Source organism: Haematobia irritans, chromosome 3 (assembly GCF_050003625.1).
Source record: "Haematobia irritans isolate KBUSLIRL chromosome 3, ASM5000362v1, whole genome shotgun sequence".
Taxonomy (NCBI): domain Eukaryota; kingdom Metazoa; phylum Arthropoda; class Insecta; order Diptera; family Muscidae; genus Haematobia; species Haematobia irritans.
Window position 1 is genome coordinate 84,131,541 of NC_134399.1, and position 26,980 is coordinate 84,158,520.

A 26,980-nucleotide genomic window follows, 5' to 3' on the forward strand; every position below is an offset into this window, starting at 1 on the left:
CTATGGGTACATGCTTCTTTAGCGACATACGAAGTTCAATATTAACACTGGTTAGTTAAAACTAACTCGTTAATGGGTTCACTCTTCTCTGAGTGTATATTCTAGGTCGTGGCGAAATTCTGAGTCGGCCTAGCTATGTCGGTCCGTCTGTTGATATCACGCTAACTTCCGCAAAAACATGATGTCGACTTGTAACATGATACAAAAAATTTGGAAGTTATTCCAAAGGCACAACTTTAAAAGCACTTCCAGAAGATGCACTCCCAATGATGTTCTTTATTTTAACTACCCAGGAAGTTCTTTTAATTCAATTTTTTATAACTTGGTTTTTTCATACTTTTAAGAGTTAATTTTAACTTTTTTGTTTCAAATAGGTTAAAAACAAAGTAAGAATTCATAAAATGGTAGAAATCATTTAAATTTTGTCGAAAAAAATCCTAATTCCAATCTAAAAAAAAAATTGTGAATTTTTGAAAAAAATTGTAGTGAAACGTTTGCGAAAAGCGTTAGAATCCATTAAAATTATAAAAAATTATAAAAATTATTTATTTGACAAAATATAACAGAATTTGTTTATTTACATCCAAAACATTGAATTCGGATCACATCTAAAGAAGTGAAGAAAATTCAGGAAGACTTCCGTCCTATGACAAGCCCATGTTAAAATCATCGCTTCTGCGTCAATTTTGCACCACTTCCGGATCCAAAAAGAAAATTTTCATTACTTTTTTGCTGGGTAATTGTTATTGATGTAGCTCGGATGGGATTGAATATGTCTCATATGGGACCACTTTTAGGTATAGCCCTATAAACCGACCAACATTATTCACTTACGGAGCCTCTTGGAAGAGCAAATTTCATCCGATATGGTTTCGTGCGTGACGTAAGTACGCGCCCTCTAACAATGTTATAGTGACATAACGCCCCAATAAACCAATCCCAGAGCAGTGTTATATCATCTAATAACTGTGCAAAAATTTGTCTATATCGGTCCATAATTATATATAGCCCCCATATTAACCAATCCCCAGATCAGACAACCGCAGTCTCGTGGAAGAGCATATTTCAAGTAATTCGATTGTGGATGGCAGTCTTTAGTAAAACTTTGAACGCAATCCAAGGTTAAGTGTGCATAAGACTCGGCCTGGCCGAACTTTCATCTGTATATTCTTGTTTTTATGTCGGCTTATACTGCACAATGTAAGAAATAGGTTAGGTTAGGTTAAAGTGGCAGCCCTAATTATTGTCAGGCTCACTTAGACTATTCAGTCCATTGTGATACCACATTAACTAAAATAACAATGGGCACTTCTAGTTTTAACCGCTGAATCTACTCGATTATTTTCTTCTGTTGAACCACCCGATTGTTCCAAAAACATTAGCAGACTGCTTAAGTTAACGTTTTCCAGGTCCGCAAGTAATCTAAAGTTGTAACATATGCTACTAATATTCGCTTAAGCCTTTCACAAAATGCAAAACATTCACACAAGAGGTCTTTAACCGATTCTTCCGCATCATGAGAACTCATGCACTTCGCGCCAATAGTTTTTGAAAACTCGCCTATGAGGCAGCGACCCGTTATAGCAGATATCAGGAGTGATATGTGACGTCTTGAAAACACTAAGATATCTAGTGTGCGCTTTAAGTTTAGATGGGGCCATATTTGATTAGTGTCGTTGCAACCCTTACAATCCTCCCATCGGACATTCGCCATCAGAAGTAACGAACATGGTTTAACAATATTTGTTACTCTATCAATGTTCCGAAGATCCATATAACCCACAATTAACTTCACTTATTTGCTAGACTCTCGTATAAGGGAGTTCCAAACTATGGCTAAAATGTCTTTTCTCATTTAAGGCGAAGTCTTTCAATATTCTTCATGGTAAATGAGAAACATCCATTAGACAATTGAAATTTTGTTTTTGTTTTTGAGTTTATGTTGTTATTTTCAGATTTTGTGGCTATTTTGTTCATGTCCTAGCCATCCTCCCCATTTGATGTGGTGTGGTTGGTTGACTGGATATTGAGAATGAGCTGCAGAAACCAGAGCTGTATAAGACGTCATAATAATCTTAACTCTCATGTGGTCGTTGTGTTTGGTCACACAGAGTGCTTGGGTTCCAATCGTCCACCTTCCTCACCCAATCATGTGGAAAACATGGATTGGATATTGACTTGGTCGGCGACGACTGTAACTGCCACTTAATGATATGCCACACTAATATTGTAGCTGGTCTTTTTTCCTGCTTTTCTTCACTTGGTATCCTCCAAAGCCTGAGAAAATTTTTCATTTCACCATCTTCGTGGAGATGGGCTTCTTATGAGTTGGATTTTCTTGCAATATTTACGTTCTGATATTAAAACTAACGCGGATACTCTGCCATGGCATGGACACATATGGTTATGGAAGTGATTTAATGTTTACCCCTCTTGTATTTCGTGGAGATAGTATTACTACGTTTATGCTGGGACATCCAATGGATGACCAATTTGTGTATTTCGCTTATATTAATCTTTGCGTGCAGATACGATTGACCATAGTTGCTTTTGTGATAACCCACAAAACCGTTTGTTGAAGTTCTTCGATTTAATTTTAATCAATTTAGGGTGACCATTACATTGTAATGATCAATATGCTGGACTGGGATTTATAATAGGAAATAAAAAGAGGTTTTTATGTCATCTTTAGTAAGATCATCATTCTTACGATATACACAGAAAAAAGTCTGTTGTTAAATTGATGCTACACAGAAAAAAATTTCGTAGTAAAACTAACGCTAAGTTTAAATTATTTTTATTGAAAAAAATTATTTTACTAACGCAGTTAAATTTTATTATAGTTCTCGAACCTTTCCACAGTTTAATGAACTCTTACTTTTTTAATGTATATCTCAATTATTTTATGAACTAAAGGGTATAAAGTATATAACTTCGATATGAACGAAAGAAAAAAAAAAACAAGTATATACGGCCGTAAGTTCGGCCAGGCCGAAGCTTATGTACCCTCCACCATGGATTGCGTAGAAACTTCTACTGAAGACTGTCATCCACAATCGATTTACTTGGGTTGCGGTAACTTTTGCCGATGACAAGGTATCTTAAAACTTCCTAATACCGTATGGACTACGTATGGACTACGTGGTATTTATTAAACTTAAAATGGCCGATTAAATACGCATATAATTATGTTTGACAAAATTTTCTATAGAAATAAAATTTTGACCAAATAAAATATTGACAACATTTTCTAAAGAAGTAAAATTTGGACAAAATTTTCTATAGAAATACGATTTAAAAAAAATTTTCTATAGAAATAACATTTTGACAAAATTTTCTTAGAAATAAAATTTTTACTAAAATTTCAAAAGATTTAAAATTTTGACAACATTCTCTATAGAATTAAAATTTTGACAACATTTTCTACAGAAATAAAATTTTGTCAAAATTTTCTATAGAAATAAAATTTGACAAAATTTTCTATAGGAATAAAATTTCGACAAATTTTGCTGGATTATTTTTGCTCGAGTGGCAAGCATGATTATGAACCGATATGGACCAATTTTTGTGTGATTGGGCATCGGCTATATAAACTATAGACCGATATGGACCAATTTTGGCATGGTTATTAGCGGCCATATATTAACACCACGTTGCAAATTTCAACCGGAACGGATGAATTTTGCTCGTCCAAGTGGCTCCGGAGGTCAAATCTGGAGAACGGTTTATATGGGGGCTATATATGTAAGTTATGGGCCGATATGGACCAATTCTGGCACGGTTGTTAGAGACCATATACTAACACCATGTTCCAAACTTCTACCGGATCGGATGAAAACGCTTCTTTTAGAGATTCCGCAAGCCAAATCTGGGGATCGGTTTATAGGGGGGCTATATATAACCAATGTGGACCAATTTTTGCATGGATGTTAGAGACCATATATTAACACCACGTTCCACATTTGAACCGGATCGAATGAATTTTGCTCTTCCACGAGGCTCCGGAGGTCAAATCTGGAGAACGGTTTATATGGGGTCTATATATAATTATGAACCGATATGGACCAATTTTGGCCCGGTTGTTAGAGATCATATACTAACACCACGTTCCAAATTTCAACCGGATTGGATGAAATTTGTTTCTCTTTGAGGCTCCGCAAGCCAAATCTGGGGATCGGTTTATATGGGGGCTACATATAATTATTGACCGATATGGACCAATTTTAGCATGGTTTTTAGAGACCATATACCAACACCATGTGCCAAATTTCAGCCGGATCGGATGAAATTTGCTTCTCTTTGAGGCTCCGCAAGCCAAATCTGGGGATCTGTTAATATGGGGGCTATATATAATTATGAACCGATATGGACCAATTTTTGCATGGTTGTTAGAGACCATATATTAACACCACGTACTAAGTTTCAATCGGATCGGATGAATTTTGCTCCTCCAAGAGGCTCCGGAGGTCAAATCTGGGGATCGGTTTATATAAGGGCTATATATAATTATGGACCGATATGGACCAATTCTGGCGTGGTTGTTAGAGACCATATACTTACACCACGTACCAAATTTCAACCGGATCGGTTGAGATTTGCTTCTGTTAGAGGCTCCGCACGCCAAATCTGGGGATCGGTTTATATGGCGGCTATATATAATTATGGACCAATGTGGAACAATTTTTGCATAGTTGTTAGAGACAATATATTAACACCATGTACCAAATTTCAGCCAGATCGGATGAAATATGCTTCTCTTAGAGGCTCCGCAAGCCAAATCTGAGGCTTGTTCCGTTCGGAAGTTAGCGTGATTTCAACATATGAACGGACGGACATGCTTAGATCGACTCAGAATTTCACCACGACCCAGAATATAAGTTAATAATCAGAAGAAAGATTCTCCCATTGATATTTAGCTGCCTATACTTTGTCTCCCAAAGCGTAAGAGCAGATGAGTGTTAAAGTGGTGAATTTGAATAAGTAATAAAGTTCAATTCGATGTACTGATATAATATTACAATAACAACAACACTAACAACAATTCATTCATAAAGAGAGATTGAATGAATGTTGTGATGAATTGGAAATTTGAATGAAGCGAGTAGTCCAGTTATAGCAGCCGAGCTAAAATATTCTCATAGAGAAATAACATAAGCGGAGATTGCCTCTGGGTTATTTATTAGTACATTTAATTAAAAATATTTCTATGTAATAAGACCGTGAATGAAAGTAAATAAAATATTCTAATAAAAAACACTGAACTTGAATTTATTATTAATTTATATAAAGGGTGATACGGTCAAAATTTGGTCAAGGGAAAACGTGTAAATCGGTGAAATCGTTTATTTAAAAAATCAATTTATATTTATTTTTCAAGTTCAATTAGTATAAAATTCAGGAAAAATATTCAGTTAGGCTTTCGCTTTTCCAAATCCGAATTGCCGGGCCTCACGCTTGACACCTGCCATCAGATTTTGTACAGCCATCTTGTCCACCTTCTTCGCCGCAAAAAGCCAGTTTGCCTTGAACTGCTCTCGTTCTTAGCAGTTTTTTGGTCTTCTTTAGGTTCCGCTTGACAATAGCCCAGTATTTCTCAATTGGGCGGAGCTCTGGCGTGTTGGGAGTGTTCTTGTCCTTGGGAACCACCTGCACGTTGTTGGCGGCGTACCACTCCATGGCCTTTTTACCGTAATGGCAAGATGCCAAATCCGGCCAAAACAGTACGGAACAACCGTGTTTCTTCAGGAAAGGCAGCAGACGTTTATTCAAACACTCTTTCACGTAAATTTCTTGGTTGACAGTCCCGGAAGCTATGAAAATGCTGCTTTTCAAGCCACAGGTACAGATGGCTTGCCAAACCAGATATTTCTTTGCGAACTTTGACAGTTTTATGTGCTTGAAAATATCTGCTACCTTTCCCCTTCCTTTTGCCGTATAAAATTCCTGTCCCGGAAGCTGCTTGTAGTCGGCTTTGACGTAGGTTTCGTCGTCCATTACCACGCAGTCAAACTTCGTCAGCATCGTCGTGTACAGCATCCGGGATCGCGCTTTGTCCGTCGTATTTTATTTATCATCGCGATTTGGAGTCACTACCTTCTTGTAAGTCGATAGTCCGGCTAGTTTTTTGGCTCCATACACGGTTGTAGACGATACACCCAGTTTATTTGCGGCATCTCGGAGAGAGAGGTTAGGGTTTCGCTTGAAACTACCGGCAACTCTCTTTGTCGTCTCAGCGGCTTCCGGTTTTCGATTTCCCCCCCATACAGACTTCCTGGCTGTCGACAAACGTCCCCCAAACACTTTAATTACATTTGTAACGGTTGATTTGGCACCTTTAAGCGATTTTGCCAGCTTTGCGTGCGAGTAGCTCGGATTTTCGCAATGCGCGAGCAAAATTTTGATACGCTGCTCTTCTTGCTTCGACGGCATTTTGACAACTGAATAGTGAATTCCAAAATCTAAATAGGAGCAACATTCTACACACACACCTTCAAAATGAGGGGTGTTCAGGTTTTTTAAATGCAAAATTGAAAGAAATACGTCAAGTTTATATTGACCAAATTTTGACCGTATCACCCTTTATATGGCCTTATTGGAGCGTTTGAAGGTCGAAATCGCGGCAAAACGGCCCCATATGAAGAAGAAACAAGTAAGGAAAGTCTAAAGTAGGGCGGGGCCGACTATATTATACCCTGCACCACTTAGTAGATCTAAATTTTCGATGCCATATCACATTCGTCAAACGTGTTGAGGGCTATATATAAAGGTTTGTACCAAATACATACATTTAAATACCACTCGATCTAGACAGAATTTGATAGACTTTTACAAAATCTATGGACTCAAAATTTGTGTCGGCTAATGCGCTAGGGTGGAACACAATGTTAGTACAAAAAATATGGGAAACATTTAAATCTGAAGCAATTTTAAGGAAACTTCGCAAAAGGTTATTTATGATTTATCGCTCGATATATATGTATTAGAAGTTTAGGAAAATTAGAGTAATTTTTACAACTTTTCGACTAAGCAGTGGCGATTTAACAAGCAAAATTTTTGTATTTTGACCATTTTTGTCGAAATCAGAAAAACATATATATGGGAGCTATATCTAAATCAGAACCGATGTCAACCAAATTTGGCACGCATAGCTACAATGCTAATTCTACTCCCTGTGCAAAATTTCAACTAAATCGGAGCAAAAAATTGGCCTCTGTGGGCAAATGAGTGTAAATCGGGCGAAAGCTATATATGGGAGCTATATGTAAATCTGAACCGATTTCAACCAAATTTGGCACGCATAGCTATAATGCTAATTCTACTCCCTGTGCAAAATTTCAACTAAATCGGAGCAAAAAATTGGCCTCTGTGGGCAAATGAGTGTAAATCGGGCGAAAGCTATATATGGGAGCTATATGTAAATCTGAACCGATTTGGCTGATATTCTGCAAGTTTTTCGAGACTCATAAAATATTCGGATGTACGGAATTTGAGGAAGATCGGTTGATATACACGCCAATTATGACCAGATCGGTGAAAAATATATATGGCAGCTATATCTAAATCTGAACCGATTTTTTCCAAAATCAATAGGGATCGTCTTTGAGCCGAAACAGGACCCTATACCAAATTTTAGGACAATCGGACTAAAACTGCGAGCTGTACTTTGCACACAAAAATACATCAACAGACAGACAGACGGACAGACAGACAGACGGACATCGCTAAATCGACTCTGAATTTAATTCTAAGACGATCGGTATACTAAACGATGGGTCTCAGACTTTTCCTTCTTGGCGTTACATACAAATGCACAAACTTATTATACCCTGTACCACAGTAGTGGTGAAGGGTATAAAAAGTGTTGTTCCACCAAGACAACGCACCGTGCCACAAGTCATTGAGAACGATGGCAAAAATTCATGAATTGGGTTTCGAATTGCTTCCCCACCCACCGTATTCTCCAGATCTGGCCCCCAGTGACTTTTTCTTGTTCTCAGACCTCAAAAGGATGCTCGCAGGGAAAAAATATGGCTGCAATGAAGAGGTGATCGCCGAAACTGAGGCCTATTTTGAGGCAAACCCGAAGGAGTACTACCAAAATGGTATCAAAAAATTGGAAGGTCGTTATAATCGTTGTATCGCTCTTGAAGGGAACTATGTTGAATAAGAAAAACGAATTTGGACAAAAAAATTTGTTTTTCTTTGTTAGACCGGGGACTTATCAGCCAAACTGTTACGGAATGACAAAGTTAGAAGTGTTGGGTATAAAAAGCGTAACATATTGTGTTGTAGAAATTTAAGCTGCAGATGGCCACTCTTAAACGATTGTTTACAAAAATTTTAAACTTTGGAATAAAGTTAAAAAAGAAAAATAAACAGCAAATAAAAATTCTCATCATACGCAAATGTGGTAAGACCAGAAGCCATTCATTTAAGTAATTACAATTAATAAAAGGGAGTTGTTCACTTAACTGAGAAAGGAGTTTCATTGCCTTAACGCTCCAAAGGTGCAGGTTTCATTTATGTTTTCTTCGATGAGCCATGGATCGAAATAAATGTAGTTTGGGTCAGCAGTTAAGGCGGCCCAATATTCATAACGAAACACTTTGACATTAAATCAATATGGCAGTTCTGGTTTGAATTGCAGTAATCGACGGGTTATTCTCTCTCTCTCTTTCTCTCTATACACACATAATGCTAGAGCATTATGAATTGACTTTTTGACTTTCTTTTATAGAAGTGATTCAATGGTGATCACGATGATTCTAAGAAGACTTTACCATTTGCCACAATGTAATACATGACTGCTACACTGCACATATTTATATTCATGTGGATATAAGGCTGGAGTACTCACTACCATCTGCGATTGAATTGGTGGTAAGGTTGGTTGGTATGCGCAATGGAATTACCATGATATGGACAGAATTCGATTGCTGTATAACCTCAATAACTCTCTTTCATTATGGGGTACGCTTTAAGGATTTTTAATTTGTATGATGTGATGTACGTTGCGTCAGTTTGTAATAAATCTCCGAACTTCTTTTTGCCATGGCTCATGTCATGGCTAAATGACTTTGCTGTTGGCTAATCTTAAGGATCGATCCATTCATAAATTATTACTTCTTGGGGGCTCATTATTATCAGTTATTTGTGAAATTATCCTTTTTTTCTCTCAACTACAACAAATCAATTGTAGGTTAGATGCTGATGATTTTATGTTGGTTGCATTTACCCCAAAGTGTGGGAATATTTTTGTGATAGAATTTGAACCAAGAACATGAGCTAAATTGTGCAGTGTTATTGGATCAGAAATTATAAAGTGGCAAATAATTGGAAATTATAATTTCTGTCACAAAATGGACATTATACACATAGAGAAATTACCCAATACGGGCGAATATGGGTTTGGATGGACCGAATCAAGATAGTCTCTAATCTAATAAAGATTGGTTTAATGCTAACTACAATTTCTACCAACATGATCACGATCGATTAAGAATTAAATTTACTATATTCTCTACACAGAACACAAAAATATCACCAATATTTCCAACTAAAAAGTTGATTGAAGTTGAAATTTTTTTCAATTAATAAATTAATTGATACAATTAACATTTTAATCAAAATCGATATAAATATTTTTAATTAAAAATGTATCTCAAACAATGAATTTTTTAATCAAACTAAAAAAAACTAATGAATCTTTTTTAATGTAGCTCCGTTAAACTTTAACTGCCAGTTAATAGAAAGAAAAGTGGAAATATATTTACTCCGGTTAACTTTGACTTAAAAATTTTTAGCAGTTAAGTTCCTAACTGGCATATGAAATATATACGCACGATGACATATGTGTACATAGCATGGTTTAAAAGTTCGTTAGCTACGTGGCACTAACGGAGCTTCATGATCATGGTGATAAGTCAATTAAGGAATTAATTGAAAATAGTTACGTTTTGAATTAATCAACATCAATTAAATTTAATTGAATCAATAAAAAATTATTTGAAATTTGCTAATGAAATCAATTCATTTTATAATCAAGTATTTTTTTAATGTCCAATTAAAACTGTGATTGATACTATCATTCTCGTGATTGAAGACATTTCAATTAAAAAATTAATTGGATCAATTAATTTCGTGATTGAATCAGACTTTTTTTGTGTACATGCAAAGAAAAAATACTTTGCTCCGGATTTATGAGACGATTGTCTCTATGATGTTTAATTTTCCTTGAAACTTTTTTTCGGTAAATGGTTTGTCTCAACTTTCGACTATGAGAAAAGAAAATTCTTCATTCAGTGTATGGATTTAAAATTACATACAAATTGTGCTATTTGTGCAGAAGGAATATGACCATCTCAAACATGTTTCTAGAGCAAAATGTTTTTTTTTGTATGGGTAACATTTTTGCCGTAAAAATTTTGTTTTCTCACCAAACAAAAAATTATTCCCGAAATCGGATATATACACACAATTTTTTTTTTCAATCACGATCCAATTAATTTTTTAATTGAAATGTTTTCAATCACGAAAATGATACACAAAAACAATTCAGATTCAATCACGAAATTAATTGGGCGAATTAATTTTTTAATTGAAGTGTCTTCAATCACAGAAATGAGAGTATCAACCAAAAACTTAATTGAAAGTCAATTAAAAAATTTATTTATCCAATTAAAATATTAATTGATACTATTAATTTTCGGAATTGATTTTTATTTCAATTAAAAAATTTTTGCATCTACAAAATTTTTAATTGAATTATTATATTGTGAGAAAGTTTCCTTGACAGTAATTATTTTATGCGTACGTCATTCCTAATATTTCGCAATTTTCACTGAATTGCTTCTTCAGAGGGGATTTGATATATGAGACAATGATCACAAAACAATTCTTATTATAATGGAGCATCACTGCACTCGTCTACTTTATCTATTGCAAAGTAGACGAGAGCAGTGATGCTCCATTGAAAATTGCGAAATATTAGGAATGATGGATGAAAAATAAATAAAAAAAAACTAAGATCTCAAGCTTAATAAAACTATTTACATTTATTGAAAGAAAAAGATCGAATAATACACCAAAAAACAAAAAAAAAAAGACAAGTATATAAAGCAGTAAGTTCGGCAGGGCCGAATCTTAAATACCCACCACCATGAATCAAATATTACTTTACTTTGAAAACTCATCGTCGTAGCTGGTTACTTGATAATATATAGCATTTTAGAGGGTTTGATGACAAATATTCTCCCAAGCAAATCAGTTCAACCAGTACGCTTCCCGAAGAAAAAAATTAAAGATTCTACCCATGAAGTCCATATCAGATTCTGGATTTTTGAGAATTAATTTTGTTTGAGTTTTAGAGAAATCATAAACATATCGTGTATATGATGAAATAACGCCTTGAATTGAAGTCCTAGAAATAAATTCGGGAGTTAGGTCTATATGGGGCATATACCAAAACATGGACCAATACTCACCACCTCTTAATGTTCCTCAAATACCTCTAGAATTCCACTTTCAGACGAATTGGTGAAAAATACGAATTCTACAAGTCCAAGAAGTAAAATCGCTCTATACAGGGGCTATACCAAAACATGGACCGATACGGACCATTTTCGACACACTCTTTATGGTCCTAGAATACGTTTTTATTTCTAATTTCCGGCAATTTGGATAAAAACTACGATCGGTCTATATGGGGGCTATACCAAAATATGGACCAGTGGGCACCATTTGCGACACACCTATTTGTGATCTTAAAATACCTGTAGATTTTCAATTTCAAGCAAATCGGCTAGAAAATATAGTCTCTAGACGCCCAAGAAGTAAAACCGAGAGATCGGTCTATATGGCGGTTATACCAAAACATGGTCCGATGGGCACCATTTTAGGTACACCTCTTTATGGTCCTCAAGTACATCTAGAATTTCAATTTCAGACCGATCCCCCCATTTGGCTTGCGGAGCCTCTAAGAGAAGCAAATTTCATCCGATTCGGTCCATAATTATATATAGCCCCCATATAAATCGATTCCCAGATTTGTCCTCCGGAGCCTCTTGGAGGAAATTTGGAACATGGTGTTAGAATGTGGTCTCTAACAAACACGCAAGGATTGGTTCATATCGGTCCATAATTATATATATAGCCGTTCCACAGATGTGATCTCCGGAGCCTCTTGGAGGAGCAAAATTCATCCGATCCGGTTGAAATTTGCAACGTGGTGTTAGTATAAGGCCGCAAATATACATGCCAAAATTGGTCCATATCGGTCTATAGTTATATATAGCCGATCCCCAATCACACAAAAATTGGTCCATATCGGTTCATATTCATGGTTGCCACTCGAGCCAAAAATAATCTACCAACATTTTATTTCTATAGAAAATTTTGTCAAAATTTTATTTTTATGGAAAATTTCTATAGAAAATTTTGGCAAAATTTTATTTCTATAGAAAATGTTGTCAAAATTTTAATTTTATAGAGAATGTTGTCAAAATTTTAATTTTATAGAGAATGTTGTCAAAATTTTAATTCTATTGAAAATTTTGTCAAAATTTTATTTCTATAGAAAATTTTGTCAAAATGTTATTTCTATAGAAAATTTTGTCAAAATTTTATTTCTATAGAAAATTTTGTCAAAATTTTATTTCTTTAGAAAATTTTGTCAAAATTTTATTTCTATAGAAAATTTTGTCAAAATTTTATTTCTATAGAAAATTTTGTCAAAATTTTATTTCTAAAGAAAATTTTGTCAAAATTTTATTTCTATAGAAAATTTTGTCAAAATGTTATTTCTATAAAAATTTTTTTCCAATTTTTTTTTTCTATAGAAAATTTTTTCCAAATTTTACTTTTATAGAAAATGTTGTCAAAATTTTATTTCTATAGAAATTTTTGTCAAACTTAATTATATACGTATTCAATCGGCCTTTTTTAGTTTAATATATACCACGTATGGACTACCTTGCAATTTAGAAGACGTTAGGAAGTTTTAAGATACCTTGCCATTGGCAAGTGTTACCGCAACCCAAGTAATTAGATTGTGGATGACAGTGTTCAGTAGAAGTTTCTACGCAATCAATGGTGGAGGGTACATAAGCTTCGGCCTGGCCGAACTTACGGCCGTATATACTTGTTTTTATTTGCAGTTACATGATGTCTGCGTTGGTATATTTGATGTGCACGAAGTAAATATGGAATGATTATTTATTGTTGAAATTGAACCAAAATAGAGTGTGTAAAAATATGTGATGTTTGCTTGCACGACATTATAAATACAAATAAACAATGACTTAGATTATAAATAAATAAAAACAAATAAATAAAATTTTGTGTGTTTCTTTTCTCAAGTGGCGTCCTTTTTTCGACGACGAAAAAAGTTTTTTCATAAAGATTAAAACATTTTAGGTTGTGTCCATGTTATTTTAACTGGAAGAAAAATATTTTCGACGAATACCATAACAGTTTAGATCGTGACCATTGTCTTTTAATGGAAACAAAATTCTTCTTATCAATTTTAGATGAGGACAATATTATTTTTCTCAGAACCATGTTCACTGACTCAATATGGTTGCAGTTGAAAATGTTATCATATTATCATATTATTTTGCCCTTCGAATATGATTGTGACAATCATAATTCTTCTCTGCGTGTTACTTATTTTCACTTAATTGTGTTTCGTTTCACAGCGTTAGCCGATTTAAATTTCTCCAAGTCGGTTCTGATTTAAATAATTGTATATGGGAATATAAACCTTTATATAGATCCCAAAAAATTTGAAGGTGGTGAGATGGAGACTACTGTCCATGTTTGGGATGTGTACGGCTTTCAGAGTGTCCCAGGTTGAGACGTTTCACTGTACATTGTAACATGTACCGGATTTTAACCTTATCTAGATATTGGGTATGGGCTTTCACAAACGTTACGTATCTACTTGTCCATAAAAAAGACAACAGTTATGTTATGTATCATTAAATTATAAGCTAGGACAATATTTTTTCCGTGTACTAAGTAAACGATTCAAATGTTTCTTTTCTATTGATCTAAGGAAAGCTAGCTCTATAGCATAGATTCTACATTGTCTAAGGAATATAGAAACATAATAATTGCACACATATGAAACATATAAAGATCCTTCCCAACATATCGTGGTTTGACCAAGACTATGAACATGATGGCTGTCTGGTAGGCCTGTTGGCATACGTAAGCAAGTATTTTAAATGGGATTGCGTGTTCCATTTTATCTTAAGGATTGTCACCCATGCCAAAGAGAAACTTCAATTCTGTACTAATATCTGAGGACATAGACATATTCAACTGAACATATTCGTGTCACAACAAAGTTTTTTAGTTCCAACTATAAATATTTTGTAAGCTGGCATAAGTACATACATGTAGACAATAACGTTTACAACGACCTAAATGAATGAAGGTAGGAAAGATGGGTAAACTAATTTCAATTATGAATGATAGAATTTTTAATTGAAACAAGTAAGTATACAGCAGTAAGTTTGGCCGGGCCGAATCTTAAATACCCACCACCATGAATCAAATATTATAGTTTCCTTTGAAATTTCAGGGGGGTTGGATGACAGTTATTTTCCCAAGCAGAGCAGTTCAACCAGTACACTTCCCAAAGATAAATTTAAAGATTTTACCTATGAAGACTATATCAGATTCTGGATTTATAAGAACCATTTTTGTTTGAGTTTTAGAGGAATCATTAACATCTCTTGTAAGTGTGCAAGAAAATGATGAAATAACTCCTTGATTTGAAATATAAGATCTGCAGATTTTCACCCCAATTTTTTAAATGATTACGAGAAGTGAAATATGGAAAATTTACATTCAGTTTCAAGCAATTCTCATGATTAGGGCGCCTTCTATACCCTCAAGAAGTGAAATCGTTCTATATGGTGAGTCTAAAATACAATTTCAGGCAAATCGGGTAAAAGTTACGGTTTCTAGAAACCCAAGGAGTTAAATTGGGAGATCGGTCTTATGTGGGCTATACTAAAGCATGGACCGACACTCACCGTTTTCGACAAACCTCTTTATGGTCCTAAACTACTTCTAGACTTCAAATTTCAGGCAAATTGGATAAAAACTACGCTTTCTAGAATCTCAAACAATAAAATCATTTCTTGCACACCTATTTATAGTCCTAAAACGCCTCCAGATTTTTAATTTCAGACAAATTGGACAACAACTAAGTAAAAATTGGACAACAAAAAGTAAAATTGGCAGATCGGTCTATATGGGGACTATACTAAAACATTGACCGATACTCACAATTTTTGGCACACCTCTTTATGGTCCTAAAACACCTCTAGATTTCCAATTCCAGGCGAATTAGATAAAAACTACGGTTTCTATAAGCCCAAGACCTCAAATCGGGAGGTCGGATTATATGGGGACTATATCAAAACCTGGACCGATATAGCCAATCTTCGAACTTGACCTGCCTGCATTCAAAAGTCGAGTTTGTGCAAAATTTCAGCATGATTGCTTCATTATTGAAGACTGTAGAGTGATTAGAACAGACAGCCAGACAGACAGACCGACCGACGAACATGGTTGTAACGTCTTAGAATTTCCCCTGATCAAGAATATATATACTTTATATAGTTGGAAATCGATATTTCGATGTGTTACAAACGGAATGACAAACTTATTATACCCCGTCATCATTCTGTGCTGGTAGGTATAAAAAAGGGAGAAAGTACAAATGTCTATTGGCGGTGAATATTGAATGGTCTCGTGGGGTTATATACACGGATGCCACTACCAAAATTTTCAACACATTTCGCCAAAAAACTACCAAACGAAAAAATCTAAATTTGCAAAATTGTATTTCTTAACAAAATTTTGTCAAAATCTTAATTCTATAAAAAATTTTGTCAAAATTTTATTTCTACAAGAAATTTTACAAATTTTGTTTCTATAGAAAAAATTTACAAAATTTTGTGAAAATTCTATTTCTATAGAACATATTCTCAAAATTCTATTTTGTCAAAACTTTATATCTATAGAAAATTTTGTCAAAATTTTATTTCTATGGACAATTTTGTCAAAATTTTATTTGTATAGAACATTTTATCAAAATTTTATTTGTATAGAAAATTTTGTCAAAATTTTATTTCTACAGAAAGTTTTATCAAAATTCTATTTTTATAGAATGTTTTGTCTAAATTTTATTTCTATAGAAAATTTTGCCAAAATTTTAGTTCTATACAATATTTTAAAATTTTATTTCTATAGAAAATTTTGCCAAAATTTTATTTCTATAGAAAATTTTGCCAAAACCAACAATAACCAACAAAACGAAAAAAAAATATTTCTATAGAAAATTTTGCCAAAATTTTATTTCTATAGAAAATTTTATTTCTGTATGAAATTTTCTATACAAAATTTTGTCAAAATTTTATTTCTGTACAAAAATTTATTTCTATAGAAAATTTTGCCAACTTTTATTTCTATAGGAAATTTTGTCCAAATTTTATTTGTATAAAAAAGTTTGTCAAAATTTTATTTCTACAGAAAGTTTTATTTCTGTAGGAAATTTTCTATAGAAAATTTTGTCAAAATTTTATTTTTATACAAAAATTTATTTCTATAGAAAATTTTGCCAAATTTTATTTCTATAGGAAATTTTGTCAAAATTTTATTTGTATAGAACATTTTGTCAAAATTTTATTTGTATAAAAATTTTTGTCAAAATTTTATTTCTACAGAAAGTTTTATCAAAATTTTATTTTTATAGAAAATTTAGCCAAAATTTTATTTCTATAGAAAATTTTGCCAAAATTTTATTTCTAGAGAAAATTTTGCCAAAATTTTATTTCTATTGAAAATTTTGCCAAAACCAACAATAACAAACAAAACGAAAAAAAAAATATTTCTATAGAAAATTTTGCCAAAATATTATTTCTATAGGAAATTTTGTCAAAATTTTATTTCCATATAAAATTGTGTCCAAATTTTATTTCTATAGAAAATTTTATCAAAAATGTATTTTTTTTATTCACATGACCTCAAGCCGAACTAAGCAAATATAATTAAAAGTTTAAAGGTCAACTAATTAAAACAACAAAAAAATTTATTTCTATAGAAAAGTTTGTCAAAATTTTATTTCTATAAAAAGTTGTGTAAAAATTTTATTTCTATACAAAATTGTGTCAATATATTATTTCTATAGAAAATTTTGCCAAATTTTATTTCTATAGGAAATTTTGTCAAAATTTTATTTCTATATAAAATTGTGTTAAAATTTTATTTCCATAGAAAATTTTGTCAACATTTTATTTCTATACAAAATTTTATTTCTGAAGGAAATTTTGTTATAATTTCATATCTATAGAATATTATGTCAAAATTTTATTTCTATAGAAAATTTTGCCAAAATTTTATTTCTATAGAAAATTTTGTCAACATTTTATTTCTTATTGTTGTTTTTGATCTCAGCTTAAAACCATGCATTGACTAAACTACAAGTGTAGGTTAACCAACAGAGGAAAATTATGCTTGTCAAATGTATTTGGGCAAATCCCTATAGACTGCAAGATGGTTGGATGTACAGCTGTTTCGGAATTACCACATTCCTCATCAGCATCCTCTACTTGCAGCAAAACTATCAACCAATTATCAGAATAAATTCGGGTAATTCACTCAACCCAAAGTGAACTACACTTGAACCTTCCGAAAAAAGTTTTGATAGTCGGCTACTGCCTAAACAAATTTGCAAGCATATCTGTTTCCTTTGTCAAACTCAAATCATCGATTTGAATGTAGTTGGCTGGGCTTTTTTTTGAGCGTGCTTCCTCTATCTTCATTCGTTTTGTTTGTTATTGTTGGTTTATCTTCAATCATTACTGTTGTTTTTGATCTCAGCTTAAAACCATGTATTGACTAAACTACAAGAGTAGATTAAATAAATTTGACAAGCATACTTTTCCTCTGTTGGTTAACCTACACTTGAAGTTTAGTCAATGCATGGTTTTAAGCTGAGATCATAAAGAACAATAATGATTGAAGATAAACCAACAATAACAAACAAAACGAAAAAAAAATTATTTCTATAGAAAATTTTGCCAAAATTTTATTTCTGTAGGAAATTTTGTTAAAATTTCATATCTATAGGAAATTTTACCAAAATTTTATTTCTGTAGAAAATTTTGCCAAAATTTTATTTCCATAGAAAATTGTGTCAACATTTTATTTTATTTCTATAGAAAATTGTGTCATAATTTTATTTCTATAGAAAATTTTGTGAAAATTTTATTTCTATACAAAAATTTATTTCTATAGAAAATTTTGCCAAATTTTATTTCTATAGGAAATTTTGTTAAAATTTTATTTCTATATAAAATTGTGACAAAATTTTATTTCTATAGAAAATTGTGTCAAAATTTTATTTCTATAGAAAATTGTGTCAAAATTTTATTTCTATAGAAAATTTTGTCAAATTTTATTTTTATACAAAATTTTATTTCTTTAGGAAATTTTGTTAAAATTTCATATCTATAGGAAATTTTACCAAAATTGTATTTCAGTAGAAAATTTTGCCAAAATTTTATTTCTATAGGAAATTTTGTCAAAATTGTATTTCTATAGAAAATTTTCTCAAAATTTTATTTGTATAGAGAATTTTGTCAAAATTTTATTTCTATAGAAAATTTTGCCCAATTTTATAAAAATTCAACCGATCTCCTGGGGGGGTATGCTTAATCGAATCTACATGAAATCCTATATTTTATCAAGAAATTTTTTATATTTGATTCATGGTGGTAAGTATTTAAAATTTAGCCCGACTGAACTTATGACCGTATATACTTGTTTCTTAATATATTATATTCCTCAAAAATATGGTTGTTTACTAATACAGTAGGTTATGTTTGGTCATATAGTCGGAACACACAATTTTTAGTTCTATATTAGTTATGCAAAATAACCTTAAAATAAGAGGCAGGGAAACAAAAATATAGTACTCTCCTCTAATCCGAGTACCGAAAAGGAAACAAGTAATATATGAAATTGTTCTCCCACATTTAGTACTAAACTAGACTGCAAACTTTATAATCATTCCCAAAGTCAACCCTTTAATATCTTGTGTATGAAATAAACAATACACATGCAAATACACAGATACATTAATGCGTTTCTCCACACTGTCTTCTATGGTCATGCATTTTGTTTTTGATGAGCCACACGAAAGGACACCCACTTTCAGTTGCCTGTCAACTCTGTCATTTTGAGGGCAATTTTATGGTCATGTAAACGATTTGTGTTCGCATATAGCTATGGTTATGTAAGTGCGTTTCCCTTAGTATGTGTGCGTGTGTTTGTGGTGTCGTCAATTTTTATGAATTGGGTCTGTCATATGCCATGACATTAAAATAGACGACATGGAGTTCATTTTGTTTAAAATATTAATGACATGAAATATTAAGACTATCCTCTGTGGTCTGTCCTCTTCGGACTATGCCATTCGACCAGCCAATGGTTCTCCATATTTCCTTAAAGGTAAAATGTCATACTATTGTGGGGATAATAACCTCAATATGGGTTGATTTATGTATGTTGCAATGGTGGTTAAATAATCCTAACTAAAGGAGTAGATGGTAACCACCCACCTATACTATAAAAGGTTACTATGTTTCATTGGTGTGTAATAGGATAAAACGGAACAATAAAGGAACAAAAAAGGTGGATCGGGCACGATTTCGTACAACGGGACAAATTTGACCAATAACTGGACTGAATTACATCTTGTGAGTTCCAGACATTCGTCTATTTTGGAAGACTAGAGGTGTGCACGTGACACGAAATTGTAGTGACTCACGTAAATTTTCGTGATTCGTGCGTGAGTCACGCTCATGACAACAGCGTGAGTGTGCGTGAGCAAACAAACCAAAATGTCGTGCGTGAGCGTGAGTCACGAAAATAATATCTTCGTGAGTGTGCGTGAGTAACGAATTACACTCACGAAAATATTCCTGCTCACCAACATAAAACTCTTAAGAGTTGAATTCAAATACAATTTTAGTGACACCTAGGATGTTAAGAGTTTAATAACACTCTTGATTTTAATGCTCATGTTTTCAGACACTTCGGTAAGGTAAATTAATCATAAAATTTTTCGTGAGTCACGATATTTTTCGTGAGTCACGGTACTTTTTTTGAGTCACGACGTTTTCGTGCGTGAGTATGATGTGAGTGTGCGTGAGCGTGAGTAAACTATTACTCACGTGCACTCCTCTCGTTTCGACATTTCCTTTAGCAATTACTTTTTAACTGACTTAGTTTTTAGTTTGATGAAAAACAATATTGTTTGCAATAAATCTTTGTTTAAAATTAAAAAAAAAACATAATTTTTATACCCTCCACCATAGGATGGGGGTATATTAACTTTGTCATTCCGTTTGTAACACATCGAAATATTGTTCTAAGACCCCATAAAGTATATATCTTTTGGGTCGTGGTGAAATTCTGAGTCGATCTGAGCATGTCCCTCCGTCCGTCTGTTGAAATCACGCTAACTTCCGAACGAAACAAGCTATCGACTTGAAACATGGCACAAGTAGTTGTTATTGATGTAGGTCGGATGGTATTGCAAATGGGCCATATCGGTCCACTTTTACGTATAGCCCCCATACAAACGTACCCCCAAATTTGGCTTGCGAGGCCTATAAGAGAAGCAAATTTCATCTGATCCGGCTGAAATTTGGTACATGGTGTGAGTATATGGTCTCTAACAACCATGTAGAAATTGGTTCACATCGGTCTATAATTATATATAGCCCCCATATAAACCGATCCCCCGATTTGGCGTGCGAGGCCTCTAAGAGAAGCAAATTTTATCCGATCCGGCTGAAATTTGGTACATGGTGTTAGTATATGGTCTCTAACAACCATGCAAAAATTGGTCCATAACGGTCCATAATTATATATAGCCCCCATATAAACCGATCCCCCGATTTGGCTTGCGAGGCCTCTAAGAGAAGCAAATTTCACCCGATCCGGCGGAAATTTGGTACATGGTGTTAGTGTATAGTCTGTAACAACCATGCAAAAACTGGTCCACATCGGTCCATAATTATATATAGCCCCCAAATAAACCGATCCCCCGATTTGGATTGCGAGGCCGCTAAGAGAAGCAAATTTCATCCGATCCGGCTGAAATTTGGTACATAGTGGTAGTATATGGTCTCTAAAAAGCATGCAAAAATTGGTCCACATCGGCTCATAATTATATATAGCCCCCATATAAACCGATCACCAGATTTGACCTCCGGATCCTCTTGGAAGACCAAAAATCATCTGATTCAGTTGAAATTTGGTACGTGGTGTTAATATATGGCCTCAAACTCCCATGCAAAAATTGGTCGATATCGGTCCATAATTATATATAGGCCCCATATAAACCGATCCCCAGATTTGATCTCCAGAGCCCCTTGGAAGAGCAAAATTCTTCCCATTCAGTTGAAATTTGGTACGTGATGTTAGTATATATATGGTATCCAACAACCATGCAGGAATTGTTTCCTATCAGTCCAGAATTATATATAGCTCCCATATAAACCGATCCCAAGATTTGACCTCCGGTGCCTTTTGGAGAAGCAAAATTCATCCGATCTGCTTGAAATTTGATACGTGGTGGAAGTATATGATATTTAACAACCATGCCGAAAGTGGTCCATATCAGTCCATCAGATTCAGTCCCGAGATTTGGGTTTGGAGCCTCTTGGAGGAGCAAATTTCATCCGATTCAGTTGAAATTTGGTACATTGTGCTAGTTTATGGCCGTTAACAACCATGCCTAACTAGGTCCATATCGGTCTATAGTTATATATAGTCCTCAGATAAATCGATCCCCAATCACACAAAAATTGGTCCATATCAAGTTCATAATTGTATATAGCCCCCATATAAGCGACCCCCATATTTCAATTCTGGCTCTCTACGTACCGTGCAAAAAGTCCATGTCGATTCCTAATTATTTGTAGACTTAACTATACATAACTTTTTTGTCTAATATATACCACGTATGGACTAACTCACAATTTAGAAAACGATGTTAAGAAGTTTTAAGATACCACGACCCAAGTAATTCGATTGTGGATGTTAGTCTTTCATAGAAGTTTCTACGCAATCCATGGTGGAGGGTACATAAGATTCGGCCTGGCCGAACTTACGGCCGTATATACTTGTTTTAAAGTGACTTAGTCTTTTGAGTTGGATTAAAAAGTTAATTGCATGAATTATTTTTTAATTAAGAATTTTAAAATTTTGAATCTTTGACTTAATTAACTTAATGTTTCTATCTTGATTAAAAAGTTGATTGTATCAATTAATTTACTAATTAAAAAAATTTTCAACTTCAATCGACTTTTTAATTGGAAATATTTTGATGATATTTTTTTCTGTGTACTGAAATGAACTGACGGTTACGCGTAAGTTAGAATAAGTTCACCATTGTGGTATCACAATGAACTAAATAGTCTAAGTGAGCCTGAAATATCTGGCTGCCACTATACGTAACCTAACCTTGTACGCAATCGATGCTGTCGGGTACAAAAGTGGATCTAAAGATTTAGACTTTCCCTAAGGATTTTGATTTCCCTAAGCATTTTGATTTAAAATAAAGACAGTTTTTAGGCAGTTATCTGTCTTTAAATCTAAGCTCTATACATTTAAAATTAGGATAGAGATACATATATTTTTTATTAAATTAGAATGCAGATATATATTAACAAAGTTATTCATGTAGAAACACATTTCAGTTTAAAAATCTAAATTATAACAAATACTGTTAATTTAAAGACTATTTCTTTAAATCAAGCATGTTTTTCTTTGCATTAACGAAAATTTGCTTACCTCAAAGACGTGCGACTTTGACAGAGGGACGCGACTTTCAAAGATACATGTCCTAAAAATAAAGAAGAATATTTTTAAATCAAAGATTAGTAACTTTATTTTAATTAAAATTTCTTTATATTATTATACAAATGTGTCCTTAGTATTCTGTAAATTATATTTTTTATTAAATTAGAATGCAGATATATATTAACAAAGTTATTCATGTAGAAACATATTTCAGTTTAAAAATCTAAATTATAACAAATACTATTAATTTAAAGACTATTTCTTTAAATCAAGCATGTTTTTCTTTGCATTAACGAAAATTTGCTTACCTCAAAGACGTGCGACTTTGACAGAGGGACGCGACTTTTAAAGATACGTGTCCTAAAAATAAAGAAGAAGATTTTTAAATCAAAGATTAGTAACTTTATTTTAATTAAAATTTCTTTATTTTAAAGAAATGTGTCCTTAGTATTCTGTAAATTGCGTGACCTAAAATTAAGGTTGCATAATCTTTCACATAAATCAATATTTTTTCAGTGTACATAAGATTCTTCCTGGCCAAACTTCGGCATACTTTGAATATAAAGATTAATGCATCAGTTAAAAATGTACTTATTTATTTTAAAGAAAATATACTTTACGTCTAAGACAAATGATTTTAACGGAGAGACGAAAATTTCGAATATTATAATCCTATATTTTGTTAAAAAAAATTATAAAGCACGAATTATAAACTTAGTTTCAATATCCATTCGTAATTAGATATAGCCCCCCATATTGACCGATCCTTACACTCAAAACAAAAAAATTTACTTGGATCCAAAAGTTTTGACCTTTCCTTTGAGATTTTGGTATCCGAGTCAATAAAATAAAGAAAAATGTTAGGGACCTATTTAGCTTTAAATCTAGGATCAATAAAATTAAAATTAGAATACAGATCTCATTTATGGAGTTTTCATTCTCTTATTACAATATATTTACAAAGCTATTAATGTACTAGCAAATGCCAGTTTAAAAATCCATATCATAACAGATACTTGATATAAAAAAACCTTAAGCCAAATATATAAAATCCTTAAAATAACCCTGCAAAAGACACAACTTTAAAAGCACGTCCAAAAATTTCCTCCCAAAGATGTACTTTTTTATCTACACAGGAAATTCTTTTAATTCATTTTTTGTATAACTCGCTGTTTTATATTTTTAATGGGTAATTTTATTTTTTTTTTTGTTTCAAATGGGTTAAAAACATATTAAAAATAATAGAAGGGTACAAATTACAATTTTGTCGAAGAAATGTAAAATCCAATCTAGAACAAGTATATACGGCCCTAAGTTCGGCCAGGCCGAAGCTTATGTACCCTCCACCATGGATTGCGTAGAAACTTCTACTGAAGACTGTCATCCACAATCGAATTACTTGGGTTGCGGTAACTTTTGCCGATGACAAGGTATCTTAAAACTTCCTAATACCGTAATATATACCACGTAGTCCATACGTGGTATATATTAAACTTAAAATGGCCGATTAAATGCGTATATAATTAAGTTTGACAACATTTTCTATAGAAATAAAATTTTGATAACATTTTCCATAGAAGTAAAATTTGGACAAAATTTTCTATAGAAATACGATTTTAACAAAATTTTTTAAAGAAATAACATTTTGACAAAATTTTCTAGAGAAATAACATTTTTACAAAATTTTCGAAAGATTTAAAATTTTGACAACATTCTCTATAGAATTAAAATTTTGACAACATTTTCTACAGAAATAAAATTTTGCCAAAATTTTCTATAGAAATAAAATTTGACAAAATTTTCTATAGGAATAAAATTTCGACAAAATTTTATACAGAAATAAAATTTTGACAAAATTTTCGATAGAAATAAAATTTTGCTAGATTATTTTTGCTCGAGTGGCAAGCATGATTATGAACCGATATGGACCAATTTTTGTGTGATTGGGGATCGGCTATATATAACTATAGACCGATATGGACAAATTTTGGTATGGTTATTAGCGGCCATATATTAACACCACGTTGCAACTTTCAACCGGATAGGATGAATTTTGCTCGTCCAAGTGGCTCCGGAGTTCAAATCTGGACCAATTTTTGAATGGTTCTTAGAGACTATATACTAATACCATGTACCAAATTTCAGCCGGATCGGATGAAATTTAGGGGTCCGTTTATATGGGGGCTATACGTAATACGGTATACGTATACCGTCCGACCTACATCAATAACAACTACTTGTGCCAAGATTCAAGTCGATAGCTTGTTTCGTTCGGAAGTTAGCGTGATTTCAACAGACGGACGGACGGACATGCTCAGATCGACTCAGAATTTCACCACGACCCAGAATATATATACTTTATGGGTTCTTAGAGCAATATTTCGATGTGTTACAAACGGAATGACAAAGTTAATATTATATGGTGGAGGGTATAAAAATTGCGAATTTTTGAAAATATTTGAAGTCAAACGTTTCAGAGAAGCGTTAGAATGCATTAAAAATCATAAAAAGTTTTAAAATTTATTTTTGTCAAAATATCACAGAAATTCTTAATTCACATCTAAAACACTGAATTCGCATCACACCTTAAGAGTGATGCAAATTCAGTGCATCGGCTGTTGGAATGGTGGATATCCATCCTATGACAAGTCCATGTTAACACTCAAAAAAAAAGTTTACTTGGATCCTTTCTCTTTTCGCGGTTTATTAATAAATGTACTCACGTACAAACAAATGCCAGTTTTAAAATCCACATTATAATGGATACTTCAGATTAAAAATTGTTTTCTTAATTCCAAAAAAATTTTAAACCAAAGACGCTAAATCCTCAAAATAAGTCTTAGCCTATATTATGAGCGTTTTTATCTTAAATCAACGTTTTCTATATTTCAGTTAATTTAAGGACAATATCTTTAAATCAAAAGTGGGTTTCTTTACTTTAAGGAAAATTAGCCTTAATTCAAAGACATGCGACTTTAGCGGAGGGACGCAAAGTTACAAAATTTGTGTCCTAAATTTAATGAAAACAATTTTTGAAGCCAATATTATAAACTTTATTTTAATTAAAATTTCATTATTTTAAAGAAATTTGTCCTTAATATTTTGTAAATTTCGCATACTAAAATTTAGGTTGAGTAATCTTTAATATAACGTAAATATTTTTTTCAGTGAACTTCATTGCTTCTGTGCCAAGTTTGCACCACTTCCGGATCTAAAAGAACATCTTCTCTACTTTTTGGGAGATACTTTTTTTTTTGCTGGGAAGTCTTATCCTATATTTGAAGCGTATTTACCTCAAATCTAAAGATTCCATATCTCAGTTAATTTAAGGATGAGTTCCTTAGATCAAAAATGTGTTTCTTAACTTTAAGGAAAATTTGCATTATTTATTTATTTATTCATTGTCTTCGGATTACAAGAATTCCTTACAGACAAAAAAACTTAAAAATTATACATATATCAAAATCAAAAATATATGAATTCTAGAATTGCTAAATACTTTGATAAACTTAAACTAAAATCAAGTTCATAACAATTGGAGATATTATTAAATTCATTTAAGGCACGAGAAATAGGCTCATTTGCTGAATAATTACTTTTGTGTATACAAGTATAAAAAAAGCTCTACTACGCAAAGATCTTGCGGGTACATTAAATGAAATTAACTAAAGAAGTTGAGCACAATCAATAAAACCAGAGATTGTTTTAAACAAGAAAACTTGCGATAAATATGTTCTTCTATTTTCAAGAGTCATTAAGTGAATTAATCGACATTTATCAATATAAGAAGGAAAAGGATCCGAAAACGGTATAAAGCGTAAAGCGAACTTAATAAATCTTTTTTGAATTCTTTCAATGCGTCCCGAATAAACACCATAGAAAGGACTCCAAATACATGAGCAGTATTCAAAATGAGATCGTACCAATGCTGTATATACTAATTTCAGTGAATATGGATCCCTGAAATGTTTACAATTTCTCTTAATAAAAGCGAGTAAGGAGTACGCTTTTGGTATAATAGTATTTATATGACTAACAAACGTAAATTTGAAATCAAATATAACACCCAAATCTTTAACCTCCTCAACTC